This window comes from Malaclemys terrapin, chromosome 3 (genome assembly GCF_027887155.1).
Source record: "Malaclemys terrapin pileata isolate rMalTer1 chromosome 3, rMalTer1.hap1, whole genome shotgun sequence".
Taxonomy (NCBI): domain Eukaryota; kingdom Metazoa; phylum Chordata; order Testudines; family Emydidae; genus Malaclemys; species Malaclemys terrapin.
Window position 1 is genome coordinate 178,158,694 of NC_071507.1, and position 13,107 is coordinate 178,171,800.

Sequence of the window (13,107 nt, forward strand, 5' to 3'; positions counted from 1 at the left end):
GAGAAACTGGTGAGGTGAGTGACACAGATGATCACAGGGATGGAATGCAAACCACCTGAGCAAAGGTTGAAGGAACTGGGTATGTGTAGTTTGGAAAAGAGGGAATTAAGAGGGGATATGATAGTGGTCTTCAAATACTTGAAATGCAGTCATAAAAAAGATGGAGAAAAGTTGTTCTGTCTTGCCACAGAGGGCAGGACAAGAGGCAATGGGTTCAGACTACAGCATAGCAGATTTAGATTAAATATCAGAAAAAACTTCTTAACTGTAAGAACAGTAGGACAATGGAACAGACACCCCAGGAGGTTGTGGAAGCTTTTTCACTGGAGGTTTTCAGAAGGAAGATCTGTCTTGGATGGTTTAGACACAACAAATCCTGCATCCTGGCAGGGGGTTAGACTAGATGACCTATGCAGCCCTTTTAACCCTATGATTCTAATATTCTTGTGTAATGTATGTACAAAATGCATACTGAGTTATGAACATAAATTGAAATCATGACTGCAATTTGTTTACCAGACACATCTGGGGAGTGGGTAAGCTGGTTTCTCAAAGACAAAGGACAAGCCAACACCCTTAGCCAGGTGTTATTAAAGTTGATTGGCAATCACTTGTCAAGTGGCCATTCTTTGGCAAGGATGGGGTGCAGGAACAGATCAATCCGCATTTTAGCAAACAACAACACAGAACCTCTTTTACCACAAGACTTCATGTCTTCTTCCATACAGGTGGAATGAACTTTATCTAGGGGTAACCCTCAGGAAAATGCATTTCAAAGAATGACTGGACTATAAAAATGAGGGGTAAAAACACCCCAATTCATCTCTTTCACTTAAAAAGGTAAAGAAACCAGCCCCTTGACTCTGGGGAGTGATCCTGACCTGAGAATTCAGTTAGCCATATTGCAGGGTACATGTAGTGAGGAATTTACTTTGAACCAAGTCTAGTTTGTTAAAATGCTTTCCAGCAGGTAAATCTTATCTTTATTTCTCTTGTAACCATTTCTGATTTTAATACCTAATACTTTTATTCGCTTAAAATCTATCTCTTTATAGTTAAATAAACTTGTTTTATTTTTTAATCTAAACTAATCCAGTGTTGTTTCAACTGAGCTGTTTGACAACTCCACTTAAAGTAGCAAACTATTGAACATTGACACTTTGCAAGATCAATGAACCTTTAATATCTGAACTGGCCAGGAGAGGACTGGATAGTGCAGAACACACATTTCTGGGGAAACTGAGGGCTGGGAGAGTGTGGAGTCACTTTAACAGGCTAGTGGGGACTAGCGGAAGTCTGTAGTGTTGCAGGCAGGTTCCTGAATCCAAAGCGTGGAACTAGGGCTGTCTAATACATAGACATTAAGTGCATACTTGTTGCTGCCTGTGGGCATCCCAGGCAGAGAGCCACAGAAGCAAGGCATTGTAAGACACTCCAGGTTACAGGTTTTAATGGTGACCTAACTCTTTGCCGGTCTGGATTGCACCCCAGAACTTCACACATACCTACTATTCCCAGCTCTTTTCCAGAGGAGGAAGCCATGCTGCCTGCAATGAAATGTGATCTAGGGTTTAAAGCACATGACAGGGATTTAAATATATGGATCTGTTCCTATCTCTCCCACAGATTTGCTATGCAGCCTAGTGCAAATCACTTGTAATCTGAGCTTTCCCATCTGTAAAATAGGCCTAGCACTTTCCTACCCCAATAGTATGTGAGGCTTAATGAATGGCTGAAAAGCACTTTTAGAGCCCCTAATGGATGATGTACAGAAGTGAAAAATATGATGATATTATGACACCAAGGATTCCTTCTGTGAAACTCCATCCCTTGGTATCCTCTACAGGCTCATAGTTGCCATCTTTAGAACTCGGGCTTTTCTGTATGATTCAATAAATCGGTGACTGGTTTTGCATCTTCTTTGTTATCTGCTCTTCATCTGAATTCGTCTCCCCTTTCTTTGCCCTTTGGCTGGTTACATCTGGGCCAATCCCAGTTTCAGTTTACACTTTGACATTCTCGGCCCCATGCCGCCACCATCTCGGAGGAGATGCTGACTTTAAACAAGAAACATAAATCATTAGCAATAAAGCAGTGAGGAGAAATTAAATTTGAGTTCATATGTGCAACTAGCCTGTATTTAATTAAAAGAATTAAAACCTAAAGGACCTGCATCTAATTCAGAGCTGTCAGTCACTACCTAATTATATAGGACTTAATGGCATTATTTACTGTAGTGGTCAATAAAAAGTACCATGGCAACCCTTGCACTACATGGTCTGATATCTCAGTGTGCACCTTTCTGAAGAAATGCAGGCTCAGAATGTTTAATACGCAGCTGTTTATTTCATCAGTGGCTTCAGGGAAAGGCAGGATTTACCTTCTCCATCATTAATCTTCTGCCTATCAACATAAATCTCTTCTAGGCTATGATGGCTGCATTTTGGGTTTGTTTGTTTGTTTGTTTTTTTGGTAATTAGGTCCCGGGGATGATGCAGGGGCTGTAATGGGTAAAAAAGGGATTGAATTGTGTATGATGAAGCAATCCTAAAGCTGTCAGGTGTTCAGTCTCTACTGAAAGACATCTCCACAGCATCTTGGCCAGTGGTTCTAACTATGGGGCATAACTTGAGCTGGTAGGAACGTTTCAAGTTTTTGGTGAAAAATCAACCTGAAAAAACAAAATATGTTTCCTCCAGAATGCCACTGCGGTGCCTCATGGGAACTGTAGTCCAGGTGCCTCATGCTCCCATTCTCCTCTACAGGTTGGGTTCCCAGGTGAGGATTTCTCATTGCATTTCTCATGATGCACCATGGTCTCCCATCTTGTTGAGGGGAGTGAAGCATCATGGGAATCCCTGGCTGTGGAAAATGTATAAAAGGAAATACTTTTTCACACAGTGCCCAGTTATCCCATGGAACTCATTGCCACAAGGTGTCATAAGCTAAGAGCTTAGCAGGATTCAACAAAACATTTGGACATTTATGTATTGAGGTCATAAATTGAGGACATCCAGAATTACAAAAGGCTTAGAAAACTAAACCAAAAACTCCCCTAGAGTTTTGGAAGGAAGAGAGATCCTATATGCCTCAGGGCATAAGCCAACCTCTGAGTAATGGATGTAAGGAAGAAACTCTCCCCGTGTTCTGGTTATAATTGCCTACCTCCTGCAGTGTTTGCACCTTTCTCTGTAGCATCTGGCCACTGTTGGAGACAGAGTACTAGACTAGATGACTCATTAGTCTGATCCATTGTGGCAATTAACATGTGTAAAGACTGAATGTAATATCTGTCATGTGGCTGCCATCCATTCCTCATTAGCATGTTGCCAAGTGACATTTCTGTCACCTTGCTCTTAGGCAATGGAGTGCAAATGGCAGCAAAGCCGGTGGTGGAAGTGACTTCTTTCTCTGGATAAGAGCTTTTTGCCTCATTTTTTCCAATCTGTAAAACGTGGGGTTGTAATACTCGCCTACCCGCCTCCTAAGGAGTCATTAGTTAATATTTGTAAAATACTCTGGAGATAAGTACTAAGCATTGCTATCATGTTAACACGTATAATGTTAGCTCCTTTTGTTAACAGATATAACTAAGGCTGTGAGTTTGTCACAGAGGTCATGGAAGTCACAGATTCCATGACTTTCCATGACTTTCGTGACTTCTGCAGCGGCCGGCATGCCTGGCCCTGGGGCCGCTTGAGCAGAACCTTGGGCCAGTCGTGCCGGACGCTGCTGGGGCAGTCTCAGGCCACCGTGTCCCCCTCCCCCAGCAGCAGCAGGAGTTTGGGTGTTGGAGGAGGTTGGGCCACAGGATGGGGTGAGGGCTCTGGGCAGCGCTTACCTCGTGGGGGGGTCCCTGGAAACTGTGACATCCCTCAGCTCCTAGGCGGAGGAGCCAGAGGGCTCTGCATGCTGCCTCCGCCTGCAGACACCACCTCTGCAGCTCCCATTAGCTACGGTTCCCGGCCAATGGGAGCAGCAGAGCCGGTGCTCAGGGCAGAGGCAGCACGTAGAGCTACCTGGCCACGCCTCTGCCTAGGAGCAGAGGGAGGGGGATGTCACTGTTTTTGAGGAGATGCGGAACCTGCCTGCCCTGCCAGCCTCCCTGCCCCAGCACCAGTAGGGTTCCCATGCCATATGCCACCGCCTGCCCCCCAGCACCTGCGGCACTCCTAGGCCACACACCACCCCCCCACAGATTTAGTCATGGGTATATAGTAAAAATTATGGACAGGTCACAGGCTGTGAATTTTTTTTACTGACCATGACCTGTCCATGATTTTTACTAAAAATACCCGTAACTAAAATGTAGCCTTAGTTATACCTAATTCTAGTCAGAAAATGGTGTGCTTTTCTGCAATAAGTTTAAACTTTTCATTAAAACACTGCAAAGCATGTTTTTGGCTGAAAAGTGAAAAATGTTGGCTTTCACGTTTCCAGTTTTTTTTTATTGAAAAAAAAGGAAACACTATTTTCACAACAAATTTTATTTCGGTGAAACCCAATTTTCTCTCAAAAAACAGTTCCTGTGGAAAATGTTCAACCAGCCCTAATAATATCAGTAAAGATCAGTTATAAGCTGCAGTGGTCCCTAAAGCAGACATGTTCAGTAGCATGGCATCCCAAATCTCACTGGAACCTTTGGGTGGTAGCATAAAATAAATGTTTGATTATTATTATTATTATTATTATTTATTATTAATATAGTGTAAGTAAACTTTTATCAAAAGATGCATTTAGTAACACTGTAATCAAAATAAAATGTTAACTCATTTTCCAAGACGTATAAATCATCACAATGGGATATTTTTTGTACAGGGTGCACTAACTGTCACTGACCTAAAACAGAATTGCAGTGGAATTCTTGTATGTTCATAGGTGAAAAGCAATAACAAATCAGTTGGATGTTGGTTTGCATCTATGAATTATGAAGTTCCCTTTTTATTACATATTGCAAGGACTTCATCGGGGTCTATAAATCTAGATTTTAGGGAACCTGATATAAACTTTTCCCTTCCAGTTTTTTGCTGTTGCCAAGAGTCTGTCATCTATAAAGATTAATATAGTACAATAATAGAATACAATAGAAGTTTATAACAGGTCATGCCATAAAAATATATACAGACATCAACTTGGGTTGTATACAAGAAGAATAAATCAACAAAGTAAATGTAAACTAACCAAACAGCTGATTGGAAAGATAAGCCATTAATTCGGACTTCAAAGAGTGAGAGGCAATCAGTTTTTTATGCAAGTGGTGGTCACTTCTATAAACACAGAATCCTTAGGATTCATGAAACAATGGAACAGAAATCCTCTTCTTTGAGGACTGTCAGTAGTAATAGGTGATGCTCCAAAAGTAACTTTACGAATTTAAATATCTTTAAAAATCTGGCCCACTCTTCAGTATTAGCTTAACTGTGCTTCCATTGAAGTCAGTGGTAAAACTCTGGTTGATTTCAGTGGAAATAGAATTAGGTCAATGCCGAGCATTTCTGAAAATCCCAAGTTTAGAGTTTTGGTTCAGTTCAACTGCCAAGGGTCCAGATGCTTCCAAACCTCACGAATCTGGAAAAATGAGCTGGAAGGTGCATGAGAATAAACTGTCTTTCTTCCTTCATTTCTCTTTCTGTTTTAATCATGCTAAGAAAGTTTGCACAACTTGCAACCCCTTCAAATAGCAAGAGTATCCTAGAGGATGAAACAAGATCAAATTGATGATCAATACAGTATTTTGTCATAAGAAAATTATGAAAGTGGTGTCAGAAAATATTCAGTTGGAATAATGAAATACTAAAAAAGAAAATAAAAACAATAACCCTTAGCATAAAGTTCAATATCTATATAAGAAGTAGAAGAAAAACAAGCTGTTAAGTGAGTAAAGCACTTTGCAACAGAGCTAAGAAATGAGAGCATTTCACCCATATGCAACCAGCAACAGGGAAGCCTGCAGAGACATTTTTTAGTCTGGGGTCAAATTTCCAAAATCTGTCATTGAGCCAAAAGGTATTGACCTAGAGCAGGGGTAGGCAACCTATGGCATGTGTGCCAAAGGCAGCATGCGAGCTGATTTTCAGTGGCACACACACTGCTCGGGTCCTGGCCACCAGTCTGGGGACCTCTGCATTTTAATTTAATTTTAAATGAAGCTTCTTAAACATTTTTAAAACCTTATTTACTTTACATACAACAATAGTTTAGTTATGTATTATAGACTTATAGAAAGAGACCTTCTAAAAATGTTAATACATATTACTGGCATGCAAAACCTTAAATTAGAGTGAATAAATGAAGACTCGGCACAGCACTTCTGAAAGGTTGCTGACCCCTGACTTAGAGTCTCCCCAGGAACAGTTCAGTGCTTGGGTCCCGGGTGTCTGAGCGATCATTAGCTACTGTTTCTACAGCTGAGAAGTATGGAATATCTGAGAAGGCATATCAGAGCAAAGTGGCTATCTAATCAATAGAGCAACCACAGTATCTAACGACTAGTTTAGACTGGCACAGCTTTAAACACAGAGGACATCATAGCAGATTCTGCTCTTAGTCTCTCCTGTGTTCTAAGACATTTTGCTTGCCATGTGGATTTTTTTAAAATGTGTGAATGTTAGTAGCTCCTGACCAATCTACAGAGAGGGAGAAATTCTGTCTCCATTGAAGTAAATGTGCATTGACTTTAATGGGGCTAGGATTTCAACCAAAAAGCTCCAATTTCAGTCTATTTTAAGTGAGTGGGTTTGTGTCTTCTAGTAAACAAGGTGTGAATTAGAAATCATCTGTTTTGCCCAGAATGGGCTTCTGCTACTTCCTGTTTCCAGCTGGGTCTGCAATCCCGCAACAGCCTTCCGTTTAAAAAGTCATTCAAGTTCTGATCTGAGGCAGAACCTGGAAGGTCAGAAGTGTGCAGTTATAGGGGAAACGTTCTTAACTAGACCTGCTCAAACATTGAAAAAGTTCTGTTCAGATTTGGTTTGGATGAAGGTTCAGATCAATTAGTCTTTTATCTGAACTGGTTCTCCTTTCTCTCACTATAAGGAGCATGGTGTATTAGATATGGTAAGCCACTCCAAAATACACCGCTACCTCGATATAACGTGACCCTATATAACACGAATTCAGATATAACGCGGTAAAGCAATGCTCCGGGGGGGGGGGAGAAGGGGGGCTGTGCACTCCGGTGGATCAAAGCAAGTTCAATATAACGCAATTTCACCTATAACGCGGTAAGATGTTTTGGCTCCCGAGGACAGCATTATATCGAGGTAGAGGTGTATATGCATTAACTCTCCTTGTGTATGTCTTAACTGGAAGCAGGTTACATGAAATCAGTATGTGCTGCTACCAAAAGCCAGCCCTAAGTCTTCAGGACAGAGGTGAGTCCTGGTGAGAAACTTAACTGCTAAATTCTGGGTAAGATGAAGTCTTAAATGACGTGGTGGTTGAGGCGTCATCTTCTTGTACATGATTATACTTTTCCCACAGCAATAAGTGGTCAAGAGAAGTGGCCTCCTGCTCTTTGTTAGAGACAAACATTATGGATGCAAGATATTCAGAGTTTTGGAACCTCTCATTTTCCTAATGCTGTGCTGTGAATAGTTTGAAAATGCTAATTATCACATGATTAAAAAAGTTCATCTGAATGATGTGATTTTCAAAATCCAGCTTTTGTAAAGTCGTCTTTTCAGATGCTTCAGCCCATTAGGCACCGTATGCCAATGGAACACGGCCAGGTACTATACTGCTAAGCAAACTATAATGATTAAAACGCCATTTACTAAACAAAGCTTGAAGCTCTTTATATAATACCATTAAGATCACATACATGCTGAAGTACCAATTCGTAGCGTGGTAGGATAATGAGCAATCTAAGGCACACATTTAAGTGTAGATAATGAGGCTCCTATTTATTCACGTCATTAGCAGTATAAAGGGCCTAAATCATCTCTGTTGCCATTCATCCCATAATATACATCCCATCACTTTCATTTAAAAATAAAAAAAAACCTTGGTCAAGGTTCACTATAATTATTGTGCAAAAACCTTAGATATTGTTTCCAATATATCAGGTTTACTTTCCTGAAGGAAAATGAGCTTGGACATCCTAATGAGTAATGTATCAACTACGCAAGTTTATTCACTGTTTAGCCAGCTCATCTTACTGTGAAAATAATGGGGCTGCTGACTGACCTTGTGTTTGAGTTTTTGGGCAGGAAGCTTCTTTTAAAGCGCATTTGACTTTCAACCAGAAACTATATCAACAGTTAGTTTTAGACAAAATGAAGGAATTGAAATAAACCTCTGCATGGGCAAGTATGTCTTAATATTCCCTCTGGGATACAATCCTGCAGCAATAATCATTTACTTCAGATGCAGCTTTCGAGATGAGGATTTTTAGAATTCTGGAGTGTATTATCAAACTGTTGCAAAGTTATGTGGCTCTGGCTATCTTTAGGCTCATTTTTCAACACCTATAATTGACAGCACTCATCACAAAGAGTTAATTAAGGAAATGATAGCTTTACAGCTTCCTGACATTGGGCTCCATCTTGAGTGGTCCCGTTAAAGATCTTAAATCTTCCCTAAACTGTTCTAAGACGCCTGATGCAGACAGAAAACCAACTTGATGATACTTGAAAAAAATAAAAAGATCTGTATGCAAATCTGGAAGCAAGGAACTAATAAGCAGACTATAAATGCCCAGAAAAAAAGAGGCAGTTCTTGACCTGACTCTGACACTGATTCCCTTTGTGGCCCAGGGTAAATCACTTAATATCTCTGCCTCAATTTCCCCATATGTAAAATGGGGATAATAATTAATTTACCTCACAATAATGTTGTAAGGCTAAACTCGTTAATATCTGTAAAGTTTTCTGAAGTGCTCTATAAATGATACTTAGAGAGGAAGGATGGTCTTGTGGTTACAGCACAAGCCTCGGAGCAAGGAAGTCGCAGTTCTGTTCCTGGCTTTGTCATAGGAGCCTTATGTGACATTGGATGAGTGGTGTAAGGGCCAAATCTTTGGAGGTTTGTGCCATATTTTGAGACTTAGGGTATGTCTACAGTGCAATCACACGGTGTGACTTCAGCTCGTGCAGACATACCTAAAGTTAAAACAAATACTGGCTGGAAGATTGGGGGACAGCTTTTCCATCCGTGTCAGAAATCAAGTAGAGCAATATACTTACACTTGAATGGGAAAAATTGAGTTTGTGTCTGCGTTGGCTCTGGGGCAGGAAATGTAGAGGTCGTTGCACTTAAAAGCCTGGAACCATGAAACAAATAAATTGAATCTTGTACAAGTTTCAGATTCTAGGATCCAGACAACAAAACTGGAGGAAGGGCACCGCTGAGGTGGCAGGCACTTGTAGATTCTGTTCCAGTCATGTGGAAAGAGCTGTTAAAATGCTATAATAAAATAATAATGATCATATTGTTTCACTCATGTTAAGATCCATTCCTGCTGAGCAGGGCCGGCTCTGGCTTTTTTGCCGCCCTAGGCAAAAAAGCCATCTGCCGCCCCCCCCACTCCCCCCAGCGCGGCAGCGGAGGGTGCTGAGCCCTGCCGCGGGCCCGCAATCCCTGACCGGCCGGAGCGCCGGGAGCAAGGCGGAGAGCCCAGCTGGGGCTCTCCGCTCTCCCCAGAGGCCAGAGTGCCGGGGGGAGGGTGGAGAGCCCCCAGCGGCCAGAGTGCCGGGAGGAGGGCAGAGAGCCCGGCCAGGGCTCTCCGCTCTCCCCAGCAGCTAGAGCGCTGGGAGGAGGGCGGCGAGCCCACCGCGGCTCCGCTCTCCCCGGCGGCCAGAGCACCGGGGGGAGGGCAGCGAGCCCGCTGCGGCTCTGCTCTCCCCGGCAGCCAGAGCACTGGGGGGAGAGCGGAGAGCCTGGCCGAGGCTCTCCGCTCTCCCCAGCGGCCAGAGTGCCGGGGGGAGGGCGGCGAACCCGCTGCGGCTCTGCTCTCCCGGGCGGCCGGAGCGCCGCGGGGAGGGCGGCGAGCCCAGTCGCGGCCCCGCTCTCGGGCCGGAGCGCCCCGCCGCGCCACCCCCCTCCAGGCGCCGCCCCAAGCACATGCTTGGTGGGCTGGTGCCTGGAGCCGGCCCTGCTGCTGAGGGCCCTAGACTTTCATCAAACCCTAGGCTCTCAAACACTATGTATCAAATTCCAGGATAGACTCCCTTGCCTGAAAAATGTAATTTGAAGGCACTCTCAGGGCCAACCTGCTATTTAATAAATCTTTTCTGTACCTCTCTTCCCAAAGACAATACTCTGTTAGGTAAATTGGCCCTTTAAAATCCAATTTTTTTATCACCATTCGTGCGACTTACTTGCCATATAGCATGTTATTCAAGTTAGTTCTTAGCACTCTATGCACCTTTCATCTAAAGACTTCAAAACTCATAACAAACATCAATTATTAAGCTTCACAATACCTCTGTGAGATACAATAGGAAAGCAGGGTTACTTCACTTTAGCAGATGGGTAACTTGAAACAAAGAGACATGGGCCCTGGAGCTAAGAGTGTACTTGAAGTAACACTAGCCACCGAATGCATGGCTTCCATCCGTCAGGGTCTACTGTTTGGTTCAATGGCTTTCAGCACCCCGCGCTATAAAAATAGTTCCAGAGCCCTTGAAGCAAGGTTGAGTGAGCTATTCAGGATCACACAGCAGGTCAGTGGCTGAGTTGACAATAGAATCAATTAATCCTTGCTCTAGCCACAAGGCGACGTTAATTTTGTCAAGCATTTTGGAATGGATTTACCTATTAAAAATGCCATTGATGTTTTTTCATAGAATTGGTTGAAATTTGTTCGCCAAAAGTTTTTGGACAAAATATGACTTTTTGAAGAAAACTAACATTTTGTAGAATTTTTCATCTTGGTTTGAATTTTCTAGTTTAAAAACAAAAACAAATAAAACAAAAACCCACCAACCACAACGGAAACTGAAAACCAAAATTTGTGGTAAAATTTTTTGAATTTTGTTTTTTGAAAACCAAATACGTTCAGGGTTTTTGTTTTTCTTGTTAAAACCAAAAATATTTTGTAGGGATTTGTTTTGGGTTTTTTTTACTTTTTCTTTTTACAATTTCTTCCCAAAATCAAATTGACCAGCTCAGATTTGCTGCTTCTTCTAATTGTCAGTTTTGTTTTGGTTTTGGTCAGCTTTTCCTTCAGGTTTTCTTCACCTCACACAAGGTGGTATTGGTTTAGGAAAATACAAGGAAATGGTTACATCCAAATATAATCTGTCTTCATTGAATTTGAAAAGAACTACATGAAAATATTTTGGGCCAGATTCTCAGCTGGTGTCCATAGATACAGCTTTATTGACTTTAATGGATGTAGGCTGATTTCCCCAGCTGAGATTCAGGTGTAGCTACATATAGACTACATCTACAATATAGGTGTTACGGTGGCACAGCTACAGGGCTGCAGCTGGGCCAGTGTAGCACCATAGCGTAGCCGCTTCCTACAGTGATGGTAGGAATTTTCCATCTCTGTAGTTAATCCATCTCTCCAAGAGGTGGTACCTAGCTTGATAGAAGAATTCATCTGTCAATCTAGCAGTATCTGCCCTGGGAGTTAAGACATCTTATCTGCATTGCTTAGGAGTGAGAATTTGTCACACCTCTGAGCAATGTAGCTAAATTGACCTAATTTTAAGTGTAGACCTGTCCAGGTACTGCTGCTGTACCTGGTTTCAGGCCATTTAGAACATATTTTGTAATAAAATAAAACCAAACAAAATAAACACTCTGGTTGTCAGAGTCCAGATTGCTAAAACAGCCCATTTTTAAACAGATGAGCCTTTGAAAGAACCTTAAAGCCCTTTCCTCCACCTACCCAATAAAGAACATCACTGATATTTTCAACTTTATTTTTAAAGGGGAAAAATATAGGGCCTGATTCTACAGTGCTTTACACCTTGTGTAGGCACTCACATCTGTGTAAATGCTACACCATCAGTGTGGGAGCAATTCACACCCACTTTACACAAGGATAAGTGACTACACAAGGGAGTGGAGAATCAGGCCCATAATTTTAATCTGATCCTTGTGTCTTGTATGACAAGTTTCAACCAAAAGCAGTTTGTCATACTGTCTGGAGTGGCTCATAACTATGTGCGCCAATCTCAGGTCAAACTGTCAGAAAACAGGGCGGCACCCCAGACTGGTGCTATGTTCTATAATTAGATTTCTCCAAGCCAGTGACAAATGGACCACTAGACATGGAGTCACAGACTGTCCCCTTTGGCTCTCCAGCCTATCTTGCCACCAAGACAAACTGGACTTTGTGATAAAAGATTATATAAACCAAAAATCACATCACATTAGGTTACTCCCAATTCCAAAGGATCAGTCACTTAACCCAAATCAATTGGTACTCTGGATTTTACACCAAAACAATGCTGGTAGCCAATTCTCTGGTAAACTAACTAAAGATTTATTCGCTAAGAAAGAGAAATGAGAGTTATTGAGAGGTTAAAGCAGAAGTGGAGAGCAATGAGAAAAAGGCAACCATACAGGTGGGCAGACGTGGAGTTCAAACTTTCTGTGGAAAGAGACAGGGAGACAGCAAAATGACTTGAGGATGGGGGTGACATGGTCAGAATGGCAGGGAGAGGAATATTATTTTAGATTTTAAATGTTGTATTAAAGAGGGGAGAGGGAAGAATTCAGGGAGCTGGAGAGGAACTAGTTGAATAGGACAAATGAGAGGCAACCATGGCGCGATTCAGAGGTTTTCCATTGGAGGGAGAGGGGCTGGGGTAGATTTTAGAAATGTTATCAAAGGAGAAGTGACAAGGGGTGATATCCTGGCCCCAGTGAAATCAATGGCAAAAATTCCATTGACTTCTACGGGGCCAGGATTTCACCCATAATTCTTCAGGCAGAGGAGAGAAGGAAAGAAGGGAGGATTCAGGTAACCCCAAAGACATGAGGCTGAGTGATGAGGGGATAGTGGAGTCCACCATAATGGAGACTGGATAGTGGCAGAAGTGAGACTAGGGAGAAATATGAGACATTTGCATTTTTGCCATGTGACTTTCAGGAATTGGATGGAAAGAGGAGAGAAGCAAGCTGGGAAGATAAAAAGCAGAATAGTTTTGC